General features: G+C 46.5%; 1 protein-coding gene across 2 annotated transcripts in view; it reads left to right on the top strand.

Moving 5' to 3' along the window:
- ERBB4 (erb-b2 receptor tyrosine kinase 4) overlaps positions 1–23,436 on the top strand; it is a 455,036-nt gene that overhangs the window by 167,718 nt on the left and 263,882 nt on the right. The window lies entirely within an intron of this gene.

The raw sequence follows: 23,436 nt of genomic DNA, 5'->3' as shown, positions 1-23,436 counted from the left end.
CCTGCCCTTTGACCCCTAAATTCTGAGCCCTCCTGCCCTTTGACCCCTAAATTCTGAGCCCCCCTGCCCTTTGACCCCTAAATTCTGAGCCCACCTGCCCTGTTAAACCCTAAATTCTGACCCCACTTGCCCTTTTAAACCCTAAATTCTGACCCCACTTGCCCTTTTAAACCCTAAATTCTGAGCCCACTTCTCCTTTGAGCCCTAAATTCTGAGCCCACCTGCCCTTTGACCCCTAAATTCTGAGCCCACCTGCCCTTGACCCCTAATTCTAGCCACCTCCCTGAGCCCCTAAATCTGAGCCCACCTGCCCTTTGACCCTAAATTCTGACCCCACCTGCCCTTTGACCTCTAAATTCTGAGCCCACCTGCCCTTTTAAACCCTAAATTCTGAGCCCACCTGTCCTTTGAACCCTAAATTCTGACCCCACCTGTCCTTTGACCCCTAAATCTGACCCACCTGCCTTGACCAATTTGAGCACCCCCCTTTTAAACCCTAAATTCTGACCCACTTGCCCTTTTAAACCCTAAATTCTGAGCCCTCCTTCTCCTTTGAACCCTAAATTCTGAGCCCACTTCTCCTTTGAGCCCTAAATTCTGAGCCCACCTGCCCTTTAAACCCTAAATTCTGAGCCCACCTGCCCTTTGAACCCCTAAATTCTGACCCCACCTGTCCTTTGACCCTAAATTCTGAGCCCACCTGCCCTTTGACCCCTAAATTCTGAGCCCACCTGGATGGGCACAGGGAGCCTGGGGTGCCCCTGGGTGCCACAGGGAGTGTGGCACGTGTCCCTTGGTGTGGCCAGGTGTGGTTTTGTGCCTCTGTTCTGCTAGGTGGAAAATAAAGATGGGATTTATCCCCTTGGAAAAGAGTTATTTTCCACAGACTGAGGGTATTTGGAGCTGCAGAAGTCCAAGGTGTCTGGTGTGTAGCTGTACCCAGAGCTGGGCTGGGAAAACTCCTGGGGATTTTGCAGAACAGCTTTTTGGATTTGTTTATAGTTCTTTCCTTCTGGAGAGGAAAGGTTTGGGGCCTTGAATACAAATAGGAACACTTTGCATCAGATTTCGTGTGTGAGATATGCAGTCTGGATGTCAGGGGCTGGCAAACAGGATTTTAAATTGGCATTTTGGCTCCTCTGTGCCCTTTGGGAGGAGCTCCATGAAATAAAAGGAAAAGCAGAGGTTTGCTGTTAGCTGACCTGCATTTTCTGCACACAGTTGCAAGGTCTCACTGTGAAATTTCTGGGCATCAGAATCATTTTAATCATTCTAAATACCATTCTAATATTCTAAATTCTCAATCTAAGTTGTAAAATGTTCTAACTCTTTTGATCGGAGCTGTTCTTGGGGTGGTGCAGTCTGACACTGTGAGAACTCCTCTACAGGGTGTCCCCTGCATTCAGCATTTTTCTTCCATTAATAGTGATTAATGAATAACACAACATTCAATTAGTTTTGGGCGTATTAGCAGAGCTGGTCAAGTGCAAAAATATTTAAAGGTCATTGTTCAAGAATCAAATTTGGGGCTGTAAGTGGAAGCTGTTGTGTTTGGAGTTAGATGCACCTGCAGGGGCTGGTTCAGCATGAACAGCAGAGGACAGGATGTTCAGGAGGAGGCAAAGGAAAAGAGCAGAAAAATTTATTTTTGGGTTTTTCCCCTTCTTTTCTTCCCCATCTCTTGCCTTGGGAGCCTGCAGGCTCTGCAGGGATTGTGGGCTCTAGTTGGAAATGGACTCCCTTGCTTTTAAAACCTTTTCATAAGACTCTCTCCTACCTCATTAAATCATTAAATGAGTTTAGCAGGCCTCAGTTTTGAGCTTTATTAATTGTGACTTGTTTTTCATTATGAGATAATTGTCAGTCACGAAACATAACTGCTGGAACAGATCTAAGCAGACAAAAGTTTCCAGGAGGCAGGGAGATAAGAAATGCAGGAAGGTTGCTTGAACAGAAACTTCTTGAAATAAATCCTTCCTGGAGGTATTAAAGCATTCCTGGAGGTGCCTTGCTTGGTGTGTTAAACCAGCAGCCTGGAAGCTTCTGGAATTCTGGCAAGAATGTGGTGAAGAAAGGGATTTATTTATGGTTTGGGTTGGCCATGGATATAATCAATGGTGCATTTATGGTTTGGGTTGGCCATGGATATAATCAGTGATGTATTTATGGTTTGGGTTGGCCATGGATATAATCAGTGATGTATTTCTGGTTTGGGTTGGCCATGGATACAATCAGTGATGCATTTATGGCTGGGTTGGCCATGGTTATAATCAGTGGTGCATTTATGGTTTGGGTTGGCCATGGATATAATCAGTGATGCATTTATGGTTTGGGTTGGTCATGGATATAATCAGTGATGTATTTATGGTTTGGGTTGGCCATGGATATAATCAGTGATGCATTTCTGGTTTGGGTTGGCCATGGATACAATCAGTGATGCATTATGGTGGGTGGCCATGTTATATCAGTGAGCATTATGGTTGGGTTGGCCATGGATATAATCAATGTGTGCATTTATGGTTTGGGTTGGCCATGGATATAATCAATTGGTGCATTTATGGTTTGGGTTGGCCATGGATATAATCAGTGATGCATTTCTGGTTTGGGTTGGCCATGGATATAATCAGTGATGCATTTATGGTTTGGGTTGGCCATGGATATAATCAGTGATGCATTTATGGTTTGGGTTGGCCATGGATATAATCAGTGATGCATTTATGGTTTGGGTTGGCCATGGATATAATCAGTGATGCATTTATGGTTTGGGTTGGCCATGGTTATAATCAGTGATGCATTTCTGGTTTGGGTTGGTTATCGTTCTAACGTAGCCCATGAACATTTTTAGGTGACAGGATTTATTCTCCTTCAGCTGGTTGGTGACAGAAGCTGAGTTACTGGGTTGGTAACTAAAATGGAGAGATGATCATGCTCTTCCTCACAGGAAGGTGCTGGGCACAGATTTGGTTCCAAAGGGCTGGGTGTTTGTCTCAGAGATGCAGCCAGTCTGTGTCAGGAACCTGCAGAGGCAGAGGGGAATTAGGTCTGGGTTTATACACACAGCCTGAGCAACCTGGGAGTGAGGACAGACTGCTGCTCACACCCCTTGAAGAGAGAAGCAGCCTCAGCATGTTGAAGTTAAGAGTCACCACAAGGCAGTAAAATCATTTTGAGCTCATTCTAACGTAGCCCATGAACATTTTTAGGTGACAGGATTTACTTCAGCTGGTTGGTGACAGAAGCTGAGTTACTGGGTTAGGATTTTTAAAACCCCTTGCTTGTAATCTGTTCACATTCATAAACAGATGCAGTTTCTTCTTCCTCAAGCTGATATACATCTCTTGCCCACAGCCCAGGAAGAGAAATAGATATTCTCCTGTGTGCACTTGGAAAGCTTCTACCACAGATTTCAATTCACTGCCCTCAGTGGAGCTCAGGATTGTGCAAAGCCAAACAGCTCTTTTATGGAGTCAATGGAAATGTTGTTTTTTAGGGCTTTTTTTTTTTATCTAGCATCTTCCTAGGCAAAGTTGCCATTTTCCTCCCTGCTTCAAAAGTTGTTACCTGCTGGAGTCAATCAAAAGGCTGAAGCTGATGGAGTTCCTGTCATCATCTTCATCTCCCTAAACGATGAAGGCAGCTGGGATGAACGAGGAGCAGGAGCAGGTTCTGTGTTGGGGTGGTTTTCCAAAAGATCTGCACCCCTTGGCAGGCTGATCTGTTCATAACCACCCTGCAAGAGTGCAAAGTGAGCTCTTCCCTGGCTGCAGCAGCAGAGCCATTGGGAAGGAGGATTATTGGGATGACTGCAGGCTGACACGGAGAGCTCTCCACACAGCAGCTGGGAGGGAACCCCCCAGAATTTGTCTGCTTTTGGCTGGCTGTCAAATGCAAAATGAAACACCTGTGTGCAAGAGGAATTCGTGGGGATGAGTGCTAACTGCTTGTCTGTGGTCCTGACCACCTGCCAGGCTCCAGGAACGTGCAGTTCTGTGTGTGGGGGTATTTATTACCTGTTTGGGATTTGTTTGTTGTTTCTTTTCATCTCTAGTAAGGCTGGGGCAGTTCTGTGGGTGTGTTATTTGTGCACAAGGTGGTGTGGCAGGGAATGGAGTTGTAGTCACTCTTTTATCTAGAATAAAGGTAGTCACTACCTTCATTCTAGATCCATCTGCTAATGTTTCAGGCAGGTGCCCGTGGTAGTTTTGGACTTTGAAGCTTCATTTCTTGTATGGGAGTTGTAGTCACTCTTTGCTTGTTTACCTTCATTCTAGATCCCTCTGCTAATGTTTCAGGCAGGTGCCCGTGGTAGTTTTGGACTTTGAAGCTTCATTTCTTGTATGGGAGTTGTAGTCACTCTTTGCTTGTTTACCTTTATTCTAGATCCCTCTGCCCCTGGTAGTTTTGGACTTTGCAGCTTCATTTCTTGTCCCAGTATGGGAGCTGTAGTCACTCTTTGCTTGTTTACCTTTATTCTAGATCCTTCTGCTAATGTTTCAGGCAAGTGCCCGTGGTAGTTTTGGACTTTGCAGCCTCATTTCTTGTCCCAGTGACCTTGAACTGCCCCTCCAAACCATCCCTCCCAGAGGTGCCTGGCGGAGGTGGGTGGCCCTCCTGCCCACAGAGGGAAGGATTCAAGGTCAAACTCGATGGCACTGCCTCACTTTCTGCCAGCCCCATTAGCATTCACATCTGAGACTCTCCTGCATTTCAGCCTCCCTGCAGAAATGGATGGGCTCTCCATGAGGAGAGGGTTCCATATGCACGGCTTTTGGTGAAATCTGTTTATCCTCACATTTGGCCAAGAATAAATAAAACAGCCTTATGGTTCCCCTGAGTACACGCTATCTGCTTCAATTATTGGTGCATTATATCAGGAGCAGATGCTACATTCCCCCATATAAAAGGGAAGAAGATTTCTGAACAATAAAACCAATTTTTTTTTTTTTTTTTTTGCTTATGCACTGTAATTATCACCATTTCTTCATTTCAAAGGCATCTGCCTGGTGCACCCTCGTTGTGTTACCATTTGCATCACATTTTATTCCTGAAGATAACAGTGACACTGGTTGTGAAGGTTGGAGGGAGGATTCTGCTCCTTTCAAGCACTTTGAACCTTGCCATGGAATGTTTTTTTTTTAGCTTGAATTGCTTCAGGCATTTCTTCTGGGCAAGTCAATTTGCCAAATTGCCAATTTGCCCTCAGGAGAGCTGGCATGGATACAGAACTCTGTGGTTTGTGCTGGACAGACAGAGAGCTGTGGCATCTCCAGGCACCATTTCATTTGGTTTTACTTTTTTAAAATTCATCACTGCCATGGATTCTGTCTCTGTAAAGTGCTTTGGGCAGGGGAACCTATGGACTCACTGGTTCTCAAACAGAAAGTTTCCAGGGTACCAAAAACCCCACAAAAGCACTTCTGCTGATACTGGATACCTCCTGTAGACCATGGCGTGAAACAAAATAAAGAGTTTTCAGTAATTTTTCCAGGCTTCCTTCCTAAAGCCTTGGCTTGGGGTCAGGGTGTGTGACCCAGTCCAGCATTGATGGCCTCAGGCATTGCCCATTCCTAACTTTTCTCCCTCAGTTCTACAAAATAATGTGCACTTTCACTTTGGGAGCAAGTTTTGACAAGTTGATACCTGATTTGAGTGTGTTTGGTGTCCGTTCTCCCCTTAAACCCTTAACCAGCATCATCCCTGTCCCCAGATCATTTTTGATAACCACCATCTGAGCCATAAATCAGTCCCAGCCCTCTGTTCTTCTCCTTCCCACATCCCTCCCAGTGCTCTGGGTCTCTCCTTGAGTTTTGGTTTTATTTCCCTGCAGAGAGGGCAGTGCTCTGCTCATGGGGGATGCTCAGAGCCTCTGAAGCCCCTTGGAACCCCAACACCTGAGCAGGTAGCCCCTGCTGAGGGTGCAGAGCTGCTGCTGCTGCTGCATCCTCCCTGCTGTGCCCGCTGATAAGGCACAGCTGGAATCCTCAAATGCCCCCGGGAGGATGATCAGCCTCAATCCAGTCCTTACTCTCTGCCCCCAGACCATTTCTGCTGAGGAAAAGAGGGGGACATAAAAGCTGTGGCTTGAGGGGGTGAGGATGTGGAAGTTGGGGGAGTTAAAAATCAATCCTGACCTGCAACAAAGGGCTTGCAGCAAGAGAAAAACCAGAAATGCAGACACAAGCAAAGATGAGAACTTGTGGGTTCTTATTATTATCCTCAGTGGAGGAAAATCTGCTTATTCTATCCACTTAGCAGGCAAACTGAGTGAAAATAAAATAGGGGGGATCTGCTTGTCTGGTGTTTGCAGCAGTGCTGTGCATGCCACAGACAGGGAACTGACACAACACCAAGCAAAATTTAACATTCATTCCCCAGAAACATTTTACAGACCTGAGCACGAGATGCTGTGGCTTTTATTCAAGGAGGTTTTTTTGGTTTTGTTTTTGTTGGTTTTTTTTTTTTTTTGAGAGAGATATTTTTGTGTTTTTCACTATTTTTTCACTATTTTTTCACTATTTTTGGGTTTTTCACCAAACCAAATATTTCCAGGAATGTCCTTAATTCGTTTGCTTTCCTAAAAGGGAAAGTAACACTTAATGTTGTAAGAATGGGGTTTTTTTGTTTTGTTTCGTTTTTTTGTTTTAATTTCAGGAATGTGTTGACACCCAGATTCTCTCAGAGTTCTTCTTTCTTTTGCTGAGATTTCCCATTACCTGTGGGAAATGCCTGCACCTGTATAACACTAAGATCTGACCCTGTGAAGCAGAAACTTGAAATATAGGATTAAAAATCCATATTTTGGCGTGCTTCATGTCCAAATGTATTTTCAGGTAAGCAGATCTGTGGAACTGCCTGAAATCCAGGCAGTGATTAAGAGCCTGCCTGGTCCTTAAGTACAGGGAAGAAGTTTTAAAATCAGGTGTGAATTCTTGCAGGGAGGTGAATTTACTTGATGTTGTTTGAAACGAGAAGAGAAACCCTGTTGCTCTTACTGATTGCCAGGCAACTGATTTAAAAACTTCAAAAGCAGTGCTGAAAATGTTTTTATTTCAGACTTAGAGCTGCCTTGCACCTTCCTGACTTTAAAACCATCTTGCCCATTTTTCTTCCTTATCGTGTGTTCCTCCAGTGGTTTTTATTTCCCTCCTTGTTTTGGCACATCCCACATTTCTGGTTTGAGAACCCCAGATATCCCTGAGCTCTTCCCAGGGGATGGGTTGGGATCTGAGTCTCCCCTTTGCAGGAGCTTTCTCTCTTCTCTGGTATTTTTTTTGAGACTGAAGGCAAAATGCACAGATATTGTCACACCCAGATTATATCTAAAATTAAACAAAAAAAAAAATATTTGTTGCCAGGGTTGCTTTCTCCTTGATTCCTTCAGAATCAAGTGATCCAGCAATAGCTGGGGAAAGAAAGAAATATCAGGGAAAGAAAGAGAAGATGGCTGAGTTTGCAATAAAGCTTCTTTTTAATGACCTGCAAAATGGGAATCCCTCTTCCAGGGACTGCTGTGTGCTCCAGGTCTGCTCTTTGCAAGGTGATTTATTTGTGTCTGTGACATCATTTGCCCAGCTGCGTCAATTAGAACTCAGTGAAAAGTTGTTTTTTTTTTTTTTGTCTAGGGACCAGCAAGATGAGTTCACCAAACCAAATGAATCTGAATTTCCATCTGAATTTCTGCTGGGTAGTGTTGCTTGATATTGCTTTACATTTGTGTATATATCTTACTATAAATATAAAACTTTATAAGAATTGTAGCAATTTCTCCCAGCTGGGAAAAAGAGATTTCCCTAAGTTCATACATCTACTTTTTTTTTTTTTTTTTTTTCCCCAATTCCAACTGAACTTTTACAAATAATGGCATTACCACCAGATCTAGAAATGGGTTTTTGTCTGCTGTTCTTTGAGCTGTCACTTGCAGAGGTTTTATTTCAGGCTGATGAAAAAGCACACATGCTTTCCTCCTGCACACGTGCTTTACATCTCTGGCACTGCCTCTCAAATCAAACCCTGAAATGCATTTGGAGAATTTCACAGTGGAAATGCAAACCACAGCTTTTGTTGTCAGTTTAATTCTGAGGTTAAAACAGGCATTTAATTAATTTCTTCCCTGAAGTTGGGCTTTGAAATGGTGCCCAAATGAAATGATTCATTCTATCTGCTCGGATTTCTTCAGCAACAAGGAGATGTGTCGGGGAACTCCTCTGCTAATTTGTCTTTTTATGGTGGAGAATTCCATTGATTTTTGCAATTACAAGGTTGGGAAGATGGGAGCAGAGTTTGCATACAGCATCCCACAGCCCGTGAGAGTGGGCAGAGGGAGGGGATGGCATGGCACAACATTTCTGTCACTCCCAGCTCACTCCCCTCTCCTGAATCCTCCACAACTGCACGGGGGCTGCTGGAATGTGCTGAGTCTCAGCCCTTGGTCCTTGACAGCCAAATCTCTGTCTGTCTGTCTGTCTGTCTAGCTATCTGTCTGTCTGTCTATCTATCTATCTATCTATCTATCTATCTATCTATCTATCTATCTATCTATCTATCTATCTATCTATCATCTAATTTATCTATCTACCTGTCAGTCTGTCTGTCTATCTGTCTGTCTGTCTATCTGTCTGTCTATCTATCCATCTGTCTATCTATCCATCTGTCTGTCTATCCATCTGTCTGTCTATCTGTCTGTCTGTCTATCTATCCATCTGTCTATCTCTGTCTATCAATCTATCTATCTATCTATCATCTATCTAATTTATCTATCTACCTGTCAGTCTGTCTGTCTGTCTATTTGTCTGTCTATCTGTCTATCTGTCTGTCTGTCTATCTATCCATCTGTCTATCTATCCATCTATCTGTCTGTCTATCTATCTATCTGTCTATTTGTCTGTCTGTCTATCTATCTGTCTGCCTATCTGTCTGTCTATCTACCTGTCTATCTGTCTGTCTATCTGTCTGTCTGTCTGTCTGTCTGTCTATCCATCTGTCTGTCTATCTATCTATCATCCATCTATCTATCTATCTATCTATCTATCTATCTGTCTGTCGATCATCCATCTATCTGTCTGTCTGTCTGTCTATAATCCATCTATCTGTCTGTCTATCTATCTATCTATCTATCTATCTATCTATCTATCTATCTCTATCTATCTGTCTATCTGTCTGTCTGTCTGTCTATCTATCTATCTATCTATCTATCTATCTATCTATCTCTCTATCTATCTATCTCTCTATCTATCTGTCTATCTATCTGTCTGTCTGTCTGTCTGTCTATCTATCTATCTATCTATCTATCTAAAATATATATAAATCATTAAACGGACCAGATGTGCTGCAATGATTTTTCACAGGGTCACTGATCAATCAAAGGAAGCACGAACCAGCAATTTCTCTGCATTTTATTTACTGGAAATATTTTCTGATTTAGGGAACGTCGCAATGCCATTGGTCAGCACCTCCAACTCCTCAAAACTTGGGGTTTTTGGGTCAGCCAGCTGCATTCCTGGCAGAGACCTCATGGTCATCTTAGCTGCCCTCTCCCAGTTGTGGCTGTGGGAAAATAATTTTGGTGCTTTTCCTGCTCAAATCCAGGTGTGTGGAGGAACCTCACAGCATGGCAATGAGGTGATGCTTGTCATTTGTGTGACAGAGACAAATTAGAATCCGGCCATCTCAGGGTGGGAACGATTTTCTTGAGAATTAATGACTTGATTAGAGGGAGAAATGAAGCTTCTTCAAGGGGACATGCAAATAAAGGAGGAATCACTAAAACTGTCAGCTGGTGTAGAGCGAACATTGCACAAGGAAAGATTGGTGGGACAGTCTCCAAAGAGAAATTTGATGGGATATTAATCACCCAGCAGCAGTGGGCACGGGGAGGAGAGGCAGGGGAAGGGTTCAGCAGGTGTGTGGCTTGGAGAGGTGTTTCCTGCTGAAGCAGGGCAGGGGTAGCCCATTCCCCAGGCTGGGCACATCCCCTGCACCCCCAGATGTGAGGACCCTCACCCAGGTGAGTTTTCCAGGCCTTGTGTTTTTCTGGGTGGTGCTGCCACTGTCTCCAAGCCCAGTGGGAGAAATTTCACCTGGAGACAAAGGTCACAGAGAACCATTAATTGCTGTAGGTGCTAATTGTTCCCCAGTGGCAAATCTGCAGGGCCTGGGGGGTGTTTCTGTGCTGGGCATTTCTGCCACCTTCCAGGAGGGGTTGGTGCCCTGTGAAGGCTGACCTGGAACTGAGGCCAGACAGAGTTAAAGAATAAAGCAGGGATTTATTAAAGAGCTCAATGGATCCACCTTGGGCAGCACAAGAGCCCAGCCAGGGCTGCACCCAGGATGGACCAAAATGGTCACAAAATGAACACCTGGTCATGAGGTCTCTCACTTTTTTTACAAGTTTTATTCCATTTCCATTTGGAGTTAATTCTCCAATTCCAGCTTTAGCCCAGGCAGTCCCATCCTCCTTGTTTTTCTCTCCTCAGTTCACCATGGTTTATACTTTTTGGGCCTGGAACTTTGTAAGCTCCTGTCCTTGGACAGGCTGGAAAAGGATTATTGTTTACCTACCCTGTGGAGAGAACTTGCTAATTCTTAATAGGAAGCCCAGACCCACACAGTGAAGCAGAACAAAATCTGAAAAATAGAAAAGCTGAAACCTGGGGCATCAGAGTGGGGCCACGAGGAACCAAATCTGCAGGGGCAGTTTGTTTGGGGTTTAAGCCCAACCTTACCTTCCTAGGGAGGGAGCATGGCTGAGGACAGCCCAAGCTGAACCAAGAGTGGTGCTTTTCTTAAGCAATATTACCTGCATCCATGGGTGTACCCACAGAAGGCTGTGGCTTGACCTTGAGGGGTTTTTTTAGGTTTTCACTGAGTGCCAGTGACCTTAAGGTGTTTAATTTCCCATTCTCTCCTTTGTGTGGCTGTGGAGAGTCTCAGCCCTTTCAGCCTGACGTGGGTAGCACAGTGGGACCCCAAGCTGTTCCTCAAACACTTTTCTCTTGTGCAGCACCACCAAAGGAAAGGAGACTGATACCAACCACTTCTCTTAATTATATCACATCTGTCCAATGTAACTTTGATGGAAATTTATCGTGCTCAAGTCAGGGATCTTGCAGGGACCTTGGAGAAAATCAAAGTCCAGTCCCATGCCCTAGCTGGCAAAAGCAGGTATGAGGATGAGCTGCCAAGCTCGTGATGATTTCTGTTTGCTTGGCTGCTGAGCATCAGCACCAGTGGCACTGAGGCAGCCGGGAGTGCTCTCCAGGTGGGACAAGCAGGGTGGATTTCTGCTGCTGGGAGAAGCAGATTTTTTTGGCCCCCGTGTCTGCAGGCTCTGCCAGAAGCCCTGGAAGAGTTTTCATACTTTCAGACATATTTTTGCAGCAAGATGGCTTAGATTTTGTAAATGATAAGGAAGGTGTAGTGACTGAGCATGTGATTTTCCTCTGGGAGCTGGGGCTCAGCTCAGGCAGGATTTGTGGCAAGTCTTAGGGGCAGGAGCCACTTGTTTTCATTTCAGTGTTTGCCCACTTGCTCTTGGCCTGCCTGCTTTAGGAAATGCCTGTTTTGCTGTTGGTAAGTGGTGTGAAACACTTGGTTTTTTAACTGCATCACACCTGTATCAGAACAATTCCCAAACCTGCTTCCTCCAGGCCAGGCAATCCCACCTGCAATTCCCTCTGCCTGCAACATGGCCGTGATATATTTTGGGGGGTTTTTTTGCCAGAAAATAAGTGTGCTTTGCTGGCCCATACAGGACATTTATTTCCCTGAGATCAGGGTTGTGGCTTCCTGCAAAGCCACCAAGAAACCTTGTGAAAATCAACATGGGCACACGGGTGCCATCTTCACCCTGCTTGCCAGGGGCTTGCAGAAATGCCCTCATATCTTCACATTTTACATTCTGGGTGCACCTTTCTGGGCTTTTCCATGCCTTAAAAACATGATCCTGTGCAGTCACTTCATGCTTTGCCTGTTTTAAGGTGACATCAGCCTGGGAAAGAATCTGTTCATAGCAGGGCAGTTTATTCAGCTATAAATTTCTCTTGATTTCCAGCAAAAAGTTTTGAAGCCTCCACCTTTGTGCTGCTGTTTGAAAGTACAAACAGCATGGGCTAGGACAAATGGCCTTGCACAAATGCCCTCATATCTTCACATTTTACATTCTGGGTGTACATTTCTGTGCTTTTCCATGCCTTCAAAACATGATCCTGTGCAGTCACTTCATGCTTTAAGGTGTCTCCTCATTTTAATGTGACACCACCCTGGGAAAGACTCTGTTCATAGCAGGGCAGTTTATTCAGCTATAAATTTTTCTTGATTTCCAGCAGAAGGTTTTGCAGCCTCAAACAGCATGGGCTTGCACAAATGGGCTTGCACAAATGCTCTCATATCTTCACATTTTTCATTCTGGGTTGTCCTGGTTTGAAAGGAAGTGGTTTTTTTTGGAGACAGTGGTGCACCTTTCTGGGATCTTCATGCCTTCAAAACATGATCCTGCACAGTCACTTCACGCTTTAAGGTGTCACCTCATTTTAATGTGACACCACCCTGGAAAAGACTCTGTTCATAGCAGGGCAGTTTGTTCAGCTACGAATTTCTCTTGATTTCCAGCAGAAAGTTTTGAAGCCTCCACCTTTGTGCTGCTGTTTGCAAGCAGTCCCTTGCACTGTCTCCTTATTAGCCATGTACATTTAGAGATGAATTGCATCTGACTGCAGTGACACTAACGGAGGTGGAGGCAGTGAGCTGCAGCCCCCCTCGCAGGGACTGTGGCCAATAAACCTGCCGTGACTGGCAGGTGTTTGCACCACTTCAGACAGCAGCAATTCCACAAAGTGTCCTTCCCCTTCTCCTTGGCAAGGAGGGGACAGCCAGGCCCCCAGCTGGCCTCAGGGAGCACCCAGCTTTTCCCAGGGTGTTGCTGTCCTTTGTAATCAGGGATTTCCACCCCACCCCTTGTTAAAATACACAGATTTGGTGTTATCTCAGTGGTTTTCTTTCACCCCAGCCGTGTGCACCTGAGGCATCTGACCCAATATTATTAAAACTCTGCAAGGGTTGATAATCCTGGAAGTAGTGTGACATTGAAACAAGTCAGTGATTTTACAGTACATTTGAATTTTGGCATTGCTCAGTTCCCATTAACTACGCCTGGAATTTCTTACGTCCGTGCACAACAGCAAAAAGCATCGAGTTTCTCCTTCATGCTCCAAAAACACCACCTGAATCACAATTGTGCTGCAGCTAATTGTTATTAATTAAGCTGTTCTAGCACTCCAAGCTGGATTGTGCTTTTCTCTGCACGGAATGAAAAGTGAAGGCATTTCATGGAGGGAGGGAGAACAAGACAGCCCAGCTCCTGGGAATATCTCTGTGAGATGATTTGGGGAGGCTCTGGGTGATTTTAAGGATGGGGACACCAGCTCAGGGTCCACCTCAGGAGCTCTGCTGCCCTTGGCTGCCATTCCCAGTGGCTGGCAGAGGGCTTCTCCAGCTGGTGGATCCACAGAATATCTCTGTGAGATGGTTTTGGGGAGGCTCTGGGTGATTTTAAGGATGGGGACACCAGCCCAGGGTCCATCTCAGGAGCTGTGCTGCCCTTGGCTGCCATTCCCAGTGGTGGCAGGCAGCTCCAAGGCCATTCTGCAGCAGTTGGATCTGTGGAATATTTCTGTGAGATGGTTTTGGGGAGGCTCTGGGTGATTTTAAGGACAGGGACACCAGCTCAGGGTCCATCTCAGGAGCTCTGCTGCCCTTGGCTGCCATTCCCAGTGGTGGCAGGCAGCTCCAAGGCCATTCTGCAGTGGATGGATCCATGGAATATCTCTGTGAGATGATTTTGGGGAGGCTCTGGGTGATTTTAAGGACAGGGACACCAGCTCAGGGTCCATCTCAGGAGCTGTGCTGCCCTTGGCTTCCATTCCCAGTGGCTGGCAGAGGGCTCCAAGGGGCTCCAAGAGCATTCAGCAGCTGGTGGATCCATGGAATATCTCTGTGAGATGTATTTTGGGGAGGCTCTGGGTGATTTTAAGGATGAGGCCACCAGCTCAGGGTCCACCTCAGGAGCTGTGCTGCCCTTGGCTGCCATTCCCAGTGGCTGGCAGGCGGCTCCAAGGACATTTTCCAGCCACACGTGCTCCTGCATCACTTAAGCACAAGGTCTCGGCCAAGAGCCCCCAGCACCAGGTTTGCCCAGGAATCACATGGCAGGTGACCTGTGCCCCCAGCCCTGCCACCTCCCTGTGCTGCCCCAGCTCCAGCTGAAAGGGATTGTGGAGTGGAGGGAGCGAGAGGAAGGGATTGATGGGGTGGGGGCTGCAGGAGCAGTCAGTGAAAGGCTTTGTGGCTGTTTGCAGGGTAAAACCCCTCAGCCTGCACTCAGAGCTCCCTCCCAGGGCTGCTGTTTGTGGCTCCTGTGATAAACCAGCCCTGCTGCTGCTGAGTGCAGGATTCCAAACTAATGGTGCTCCTGCTCCCGGGATTTACCATTTGGAAGATGCTTTATTGCTGTCTTGTGACATTTCCCTGCACTTTTATGCTCATTTATAGAACTGATTTCTTTGATTTATGGCAGGTTTTCTTCGTGTGTAACAATGTCATAAATTGCACAGCCCTCTTTTTAAGTGGTTATGAATGTGAGATATTCAGTAAACTATGGCATGGGGGAAAGGGTGGATGCCTCTTGAAGAGGCTTTTGACCCCAATCCCAAATGAAACAACCTGTTCTCTCGAAAGAAATCAGAAACAAGCATCAAAATGAGTTAGTAGGGTCTGTTTCTTGACTAGCCAGCTGATTTTGGGGCTTTTTTAGTGGAAAATAGAAGTTATTCCTATAGATAAAAGAAGGCATGAGGCCAAACCCAGAGTGGTGATGTTTGTGGGGTGATCCCTGGAGCTTTCTCATCCAGGGTCTGCAGAGAAGCAGCAAATTAATGTTGTTCTTTCAGCAAACCTTTCTCTTTCCTCTCTGTTTTAAACCTGCTCTTTCAGATGTGGCTGTTTTTTAAGACCCTCAAACAAGCTCCTGTTTCCAAGGAGTGTTCAGTGGCCATCAGGGATCCAAAGCCTATCAAAGGCACTGCTCAGGCCTGTGAAATAGAGACCTTGGGTTTTGATTGTGTTGGCATCTTGCTTTGCAGAGGAGGAGAAACAGCACATTCAAAAATGACTTTCTGGGTTGAGCTGCCAGAGAAGCTCTCTGCTGACCTTTACAAATTGATACCGTCACAATCGATGGGCAGGAGTTTAAGGGCAGTCTCTGGGGTGGGGAGGCAGGAAGGAATGAACCCAAACATTTATAAAATATAGATGGAGTGGGGTTTTGAAAAAGCCCAGCAGAAATAACAGCAAGTGTTAACGGGGAGTGTGTTTGAACAAAGTGTTTCATGAAGAATTTATAATATCTGGTTCTGAGTAGGGTTGGTTAAAACTCAGCTATTGAGGTGATTTCTGGAAGTATATAAAACTCAAAATACCAAATGAGAGGGGAGCAATCAGAGGTGTTGCTCTGTGAGGTTGAACTACAGGGAAGCTGCATTTGAGGTGCAGTGTGGGCTCCCCCCATGCTCCCTCCAGCCTTGGGAGGCAAAACTTTGGGGTTGGGCTGGCCATCTCTGCTCCCACACATGTTTAGGATTGTTCTGGCATGCTGGGCCTCAAAAGATGAGTCTGGACTCTGTTTTTTTCAGTCTTCAGAATTGTTTATTGTTTCTTATCTACAAAGTCCCTTCTGTGCCAGACCTGGATCTGACCAGCAGGGCAGCCAAAGGCACTCTGACCACCCCCAAGGCGGGCACATCTTTTATAACAAAAACTTTATATCACATAAAGTATATAATAAAAAGTATAAAGTATATATAATAAAATATATATAATAAAAAGTATAAAGTATATATCATAAAGTATATATCATAAAAAGTATATCATATTTACTTTCTATCCCCAATACCTGTCACCCTCGTCACCCAGTGCACCCTCACCCCAGACCAATCCCCAGGTGCCAACACCACAGCAGGAGATGGATGACAAGAAGAAGAAAGAAGAGCCTTGTGACACGCCCTGATTGCTCCATCTTGTCTCCACAACCCCCCTGTACCCAAACCCCAAAATCTGGGATTTACCCTATAATTGTGTCTTCCCTTCACCATTCCCACCCCAGTGATTCCCACAGGTTCCATCTCCTCACACACAGGTGGCACATCCCCAGATGGATCAAAATCCATCCCCCAAGTGCTTCTGGCACCATTCCAAGGCTCCTGAGCCCCCCCAAGGGTTCTCTGAGTTCCCACCCAAAACCACGGACAGGGGCTCAGGAGGAGTGGGGTGAGGAGGGAGCAGCCAGCCTGTGATTCCAGCTGCTGCCCTGCCAGTTCCTCAGGAATCTGTCAGACACACTGAGGAGCACAGGCAGCCCTCCCCTCCCAGGTGTGAGCCAGGCAGAGCCTTCAGTGCTGCAGCAGCTCCTGAATATTCTGAATATCCTGAATATTCTGTTCAGGGAGGTGATCAGCACACCAGGGCTGGGCTGTGCAGAAGAGGCTGCCTCCACACTGGGGCTGCATCTTCTCATGCACAGAATATTGAGGGGGAAAAAAAAAAAAAAAGGTGATTGCCTAGGTTTTATGCACTGAAAGTTTGTTTTTCCTGCCTATCAAGTGCTGTCTGGAAGCACCTGCTTTAATAAAACATATGGGGTTTATTACTCACTGCAGCCATGGGCAATTAAGCAAATAGAGCCTGTGGTGTAAGGAAGTTTTGTGAGAGAGAGAGAGCACATGAATTTTTTGACACCAGGACGTGGTCTCTGTTCCTAGCCCAGCATGATTTGGCTCTAGGTGAGGTGTGGCATCCACCTGGGGGTCCAGAGAGCCTCAGCACAGCCCCTGCCTTCCCCTCACCTGCACTACTCCCAAATCCAAGGAATTTCCATTCCAGCTGCCTTAGGTGAGCTGGATTCTCCTGCCTGCCTGACAAGGTTATCGTGCTGCTCCCCTGTTATTTCCATTAATGAAAAATAAACTGCATTCAGCCTCAGTTTAACAGATGTGTGTGTGTTGGCTCAAAGGGGGATTTCTGTCATCACCTCCTGCACTTGGGCAGAGCAGCTCTGAAGTGCTGGCTCTGTTCTTGCCTTTAATGGGGACACCCAAACCCTGTCTTGGCCATTTCAGGTGTGGGATGCTGCTTCTCTTGAACTCCCAGCTGGTTTTCCAGGGGCTGTTTGCAGTTTTGCCTCGTTGGGAAGGTTTTACTTCGAGGCACTGAAATTTCACAGCTCCTTGAATCGTTTCATTAGGTGGTATTTGGGTTGTGTGATAATTACTGATGTAATGCCAGGGAGATTTCTGTGGGTGATCTTGGGGAAATACCTTTTCCATGGCACCAGTGGCTCGTGCTTCAGCTGTAATGAGGCACCTCTTGCTGTGTGCTTTGGTGGGGACTAAAACCCTCTGCAGCAGAGGCAGAGCAGCTCCTGTGCCACCCACCCACCCAGAGCTGCATCTCTGACAGAAATGATGCTCAAATGCTGCTGAGGGGGATCTGTCTGAGGGCCTTGGGAGCATCTTGCCAAGGTGTTTTCAGTGCTGTGCAGGCAGCCAGGGCTGCAGTCCTGTTCCCACTGTGGTGGCTGAGTGGATGCACTCCCCTGCACAACCTCTTGTGTTTGCACCGTGGGGATTAAAATGCATTTCAGTGAGTGCTTGTGGTGTTGGGGGGCCCTCTGGGGAAGGCAGAGGCAGGGAGGGAGGCACAGAGGTGATGCATTGTTCACAGGGGTGCCAGGATGAGGGAAGATAGGAGAATCTGGACTCCATGTTCAGAAGGCTGATTTATTATTTTATGGTATTTATTATATTAAAACTATACTAAAAGAATAGAAAGGATTTCAGCAGAAGGCTGGCTAAGGATAGAAAAGGAATGAATGACAAAGGTTTGTGTCTGGACAGCTGGGCTGGGATTGGCCATTGATCAGAAACAACCACAGAGACCAATCCCAGCCCCACCTGTGCATCCCACAGCAGCAGGTAAGAATTGTTTGCAGTTTGTTCCTGAGGCCTCTCAGCTCCTCAGGAGGGAAAAATCCCAAGGAAAGGATTTTTCATGGAACATGTGTGTGACAGACAGGCCTGTGGCTGTCAGGAGCTGGGTGAGTCCTGGAGGAGTGGCAGGAGCTGCAGGGAACTCCAGGGCAGTGCTCTGTGCCAGCTGAGCCCCCTGGAGAGCCCTGCCAGGGGGAAAAATCCTTTGTGTCCCAGCAAAGCAGCCTGCTCTGCCAGCTGGGAAGTTATTCTGGTCCAGCCTCACTTAAATAAGCAGATCTTACTTTCTTGGCATCCCTTGCCAAGTTGATTTTTGTTGGAGGTGCAAAAGACCCGAGTGCCTGGTTCCCTCCTGTGGGTGTGCCCCCCTGGTTCCCTCCTGTGTGTGTGCCCCCCTGGTGCCTGTGGGGGGTTTGTGCTCCATCCTCTCCCCTCCCCTCCTTCCCTTGGCACTGAAAAAACAACCCAAATCCTTCTCTCTGTGGAGATTTCCACCAGGATACACCCTGGGATAGGGACAGAGGGACACAGGCTGGCACTGCTGCTGCTCTGGAGCAAGGCTTGGGAAGAGTGAGGGCAATATCTGGGCACTCTTGGACCTTCAGCTTGGCACATGGAAGAACACCTGGCCTTGCACATTATGGCCATTTATCTGCAGGCTTCTCAGGCTCAGAAGGCACTGGTGGTGGTCTGTACTTTGGTGCTGGAGGTGGAATTTTGGCTCGTGGCATTCAGGGTTAATCAAACACCTCATCCTGGTTTGCTGCACTCCAGGGCCTGACTGGTGCAGGGAGGGTCAGTCTGTCATGTCCAGCAGCTGCTGCAGCTGCAGGGAGGATGATTCCTCTGTGTGGTGGTTCAGAGCAGCAACGTTTGCTGGACTAACCCTGGCTCTGGAGTTGGGTTCCTTGGGGAGGAAACACAGGTCAGGTGGAAAAGGGATGCTGGTGATATTTCTTTTGTGCTGGGAGGAGCCCAGAATGGGAGCCTGAGGAAAGGAGAAGAAGCTGGAGGGCAGAGGAGAGCAGTGTTGTATTTCAGAGCCACCTGGAAATGATTTTCTTGTCACCCAATGCTGCCTTACCTGAGCTAAGCCAGGTGCTGGGAGCAGGGACCACTCAAATCTTCCTTGGATAATGCTAATTTATTGTTTGGATTATACTTCATTGGGAAGTAGCTCCCAAATGCTGAAGATATTTTGATTTTTGTGGTACGAAAATCCCACAGTCTTCCTAAGCTACGTAAGTGGCTGTAAAAAAAAAAAACCAAAAAAACCCAAATGTTTTCATTTAAAATGTTTTCCTATCACAACATGTGTGCTGGGAACTTGCCAGTTTGAGCACTGGAGCCACAAGCAGCTCCTCCAAGCCATGCTGATGGGGTGGTGGCCAGCAGCAGGCTGCCACGTGTCACCCCCTGTGTCACCCCCTGTGTCACCTCCACCCCTTGGCTTGGAGGCTTTTCTGCTGCCTCCTTGTCAGAGGGAGTGCTTCCAGATTCACAGCGAGACCTCAAGGAGAGGCAGATGACAGAGCAGATGGGAGATGACTAATTTGGCAAAGTTAGATGAGTGGAAATTGTTTGCTTTAATTGCTTGTCAAGTCCAGTCCCTACATTATAGTTAAGAAGTGACTATTTACCCTCAAACAGAACAAAATGTGGAAAGGAGGTGTGTGTGTTTGTGTGTTTGTGAAGAGTAGGGAGAAAAAGTGCAGAAATGCACAGAGAAAAAAATTTGGTAGCAAGGCTTGAGGCAGGAGAATCACTGTTAAAACTCCTGGTGTGCATTTCTGCCTTTTTTCAGTGGTTAAATAAATAAATAGGAATTATGTTAAGCATAATTAACATAATTCCTATTTATTCCTTTCCAGTGGCTGTGCCATACTGTAGATGTGACAGAACAAAAAGAGAAAATGCTGGAAATAGTGGCATGAACAGGCTGGTGTGGTCAGTACAAGTGAATATCCATGAAGTGTAGCTGCATCAATCTGGCCAACATTTTAAAAATGTTTTTTGGTAAAAAAAAACAAGGCACATCAGTAAAATACGCCGTGTACCATCCACCAAAGGGGATTTGGAGAGTTTGGCACGAGGAGGAGCTTCCACCAGCTCAGAAGAGCATTATCACACAGAGCTAATCCTTCTGGATGGAGTCACAATCACTGCCAGCCTCCTCTGTGCCCAGCTGCTCCTGCTCACAAAAATTGGGAGGGAGCTCCCACTGGCAGGTGGCACACGCTCAGCCCCTCTTGGAGGTGGGACCAGGCTGCTAGCACACACCCTTCCACCTTTCACAGAGAGCTCCCACAAAGCTCTTTGAAACATTTGAGATTTTTAGCGACCAAATTTTGAGGGAAATGAATTCTTTTGGTGCCTGGTTGTATCCAACGCAGCCTCTCCGTGCTCTGGGGGAAGTGTTGGTGCTGCCTGTCCTGTGTCACCTCCTGCCAGTGCCACCCTGACAGCTGGGTGGCCATGCTGAGCTCCTCTCCTGGCCATCCAGGGGTTGATTGCATGCAGCTGGATCCAAACGGGATGATAATTTCCTGGTGTGGAGGAGCAGACCCTGCGGAAGGAAAACGCTTGTGCCAGCTGAGCTTTTAATTAGGAGTACAGAGAAAATGATGCTCTCCTTCATTTCAGCCTCCCAGCTAGGGGAGGAAAGCCTCTAAATGTTCTAAAGCACTCTCCCCAACCACTTGGAAAAAGGCTGGTGACCTCCAGGAGTGTTTTCCCTTCTCAGGGGAAACATCTGCAGCCCTGGCTTGGTTAGGACGTGCCTAATTGCAAGAAAATTCAGGGTTTTTGCAGCTCATTCAAGGAGAGCTGTGGAAGAATAATGGAAGGATTAAAAGTGTGTTTCCCCCTCCTGTGTGCCCAGGCTGTGGAGCAGAAAAGGAGTGAATGGGGATTGCTGGTAATTAGTTGTTCCTTGAGGGGCTCGAGTATTCTCCCCCCTAATTTGGGGGTCTCAAATTGCCACGAGTGTTTGCAGTTATTAATAAAGAGTTGTGTGAGCTGCCTTTCAATGGTGCTGTCTGTAAAAACAGCTAATTAAGTAAATAAGTGGGAGGGGAGGAGAAGAATGTGTTGGAAAGAGGTGGTGACTGTTGGGCTCATCTTTTATGGGGTGAAGGAAGCTGTGGTTGTCCTTTATAATTTATAAAGATGTTCCTCAAAGCAGCAAGTCCAAGAATAATTTGTGTTTTTGGCCCACTGGACAAACTGATTGACACAGGGAGGTTGTGCTGCCTGCTGGTGCAGGGCAGAGGCACTGCTCTGCTGCATCCTTGCCAAAGAGACCATAATAAAAGTTTTATGATTCAGAGGGAAAGATATTCAGATGTTTGAGAGAACTCCCTTGGAGTTAGAGGTGAGGATTCCTCCTCACTGCTGCTTTGGGAGAGGAGTGAGACACCAGGATTTCAGGTGGTGGGGATGGATGATGGATTCCACACTCCCTGAGTTCTCCAGGTGCAGGCTGGTCTGGAAAGGGGTTGGATAAGAAATGATCTCCTTCCAAAAGTTGAGCTGGGAGGATTATAAAATCTGTTAGTATTAGAAGGAGCAAGTGTGATTTCTTAATTTAAGGTATAGATTTATCATCAGCAGAGCAGAGCAAAATAATGGGCTAAAAAGCAGAACCTAATGGGCATTTTTAAATGTCTCCATTATTTGCCACCCTTAAGTGAGCATTTGAATGATTTGGCTGTTTTATGAAAAAAAAAAGTCAATGGAAAATTAATTGCCAAGTCATGGGTATGAATATTGATGGGAAGCATCATTTCAACACAGAGGATTATTACAGTTGTAATTGGGGCCATCAGGGGCTGGAACTCTGTCACTTCAGGTAGCTGGTAACGAGTAAACAACTGTCTGTGGAGTGGGAATGTGTCAGCAGTGCCTGAAACCCACTTCTGTGGTGAGCAGGCCCTGCTCTGCTCCAGCAGCCACCCAAAATCCCCCAGGATTGGGGTGCAGGTGACAAGTGGCTGCTGGCTCGGGGCCCTCCCTGCTGGTTTGGGATCTCCCAGGTGGAAGAGACAGTCCTGGAGCTTTGGGATAACCCCAGGGGTGACTCTGCATTGAGCTTTGGGATAACCCCAGGGGTGACTCTGCCTGGAGCTTTGGGATAACCTCAGGGGGAAGGAGCAGGAATGGCTGAGGAGGAGAGAGGGGTTTGGGGGGTGTCAGCAAATCAGGTCAGACTTGGCCAAAGCTATGGGAAAATCAGAAAACTCTGATTTTCCTGGGTGTGGAAAGAACCCTGGAGGGTTTCCCTGGTGGAGATGGCTCTGTCAGGCCTCCCCTGGGCAAGGCAGGGAGTATGTGAGCAGAGATGCTCAATAACCAGGGAGGCACATCTCAAACTGCTCCTCTTTGTCTTACAGACAGAGGATAAATATTTTTTATTAACCAGCACAGGTTCTGCTGCAGGAACAGTTCAAGCAACAATCTTGATTTTTTTTTTAAATCCATTTCTGGTGCTCTGTGAGACTTCACATCCACCAATAAATAACAAAGTGCTTCAAGGAGGGTTCATGAAACAGGGATTCTGGTGGTTTTGCGTGGTGTGACAAGGAAATCCATTTTGCTGTGCTTGTGTTTATGCCTCTATACAGCTGGAACATCCCTGCAAATGACATAATTATTTCAGCACTTAATTTTAAAGAGCTGCTCCAACCCAGAGATGCCTGTTGCTGTCCCAGGAGAGGAGCAGGAGGTGGGTGGGGTTCCCTGCTCTGTGTTGAGCTCAGGGACAGAGGGATTGGGAATTTGTGTGGCTGCTGCTCAGCTCCCACTTCTCACACAGTCACTGCAGCTCTTTTTAACCTGGCAGTCAGACCCAGAAGAATTATTTCTGCCCTGGAAAGGCTGGGAGTTGTCTGACATAGCTAAAAATGGGGCATAAAACCCTTCACCCTGTGGATGGTCTGGAATGAAAGCAGCCCATGGCAGTCATGGCTCAGCAGGAACTCCTGCTGCCAATTTTGGGGCAGAGGGAGATTCCTTGGGAGAAAACTTTGAGCAGCTCATGGGCTTCTGGCTGCCTCCTGGAGCCCTTTGCCAAGAGGCTGCTGGAAGCTGAAATTTCCCCAGAACAAGAGCAAAAAAATCTGCAGAGGGAGCAAAAATTAGAATTTTTCCCACTTCTATTAAGGAAAAAAATCCCCCCAAAAAAGGGAAGGGAGAGGGAGTATAGTAAATAACCAGTCAATAATTGTGATACTCTGAAACCTAATTACTTTTGGTATTTATAAGAAGGACCTGCATCATTCCAAAGAGTGTGTTTGAGCCAATTTTACTGATTATGCCTCTGGTCATGGAGAGTTTTGTTTGTATTGATCTGACCCAGAAGTGGGATTGGCTCCAGAAATGCCATTCTTGTCAGGCTCCTGTT

Source organism: Serinus canaria (genome assembly GCF_022539315.1).
Source record: "Serinus canaria isolate serCan28SL12 chromosome 7 unlocalized genomic scaffold, serCan2020 HiC_scaffold_29, whole genome shotgun sequence".
NCBI classification, from domain to species: Eukaryota; Metazoa; Chordata; class Aves; order Passeriformes; family Fringillidae; genus Serinus; species Serinus canaria.
Note: the sequence above shows the minus strand (reverse complement) of the source record. Positions and strands in the feature narration are given on the sequence as shown.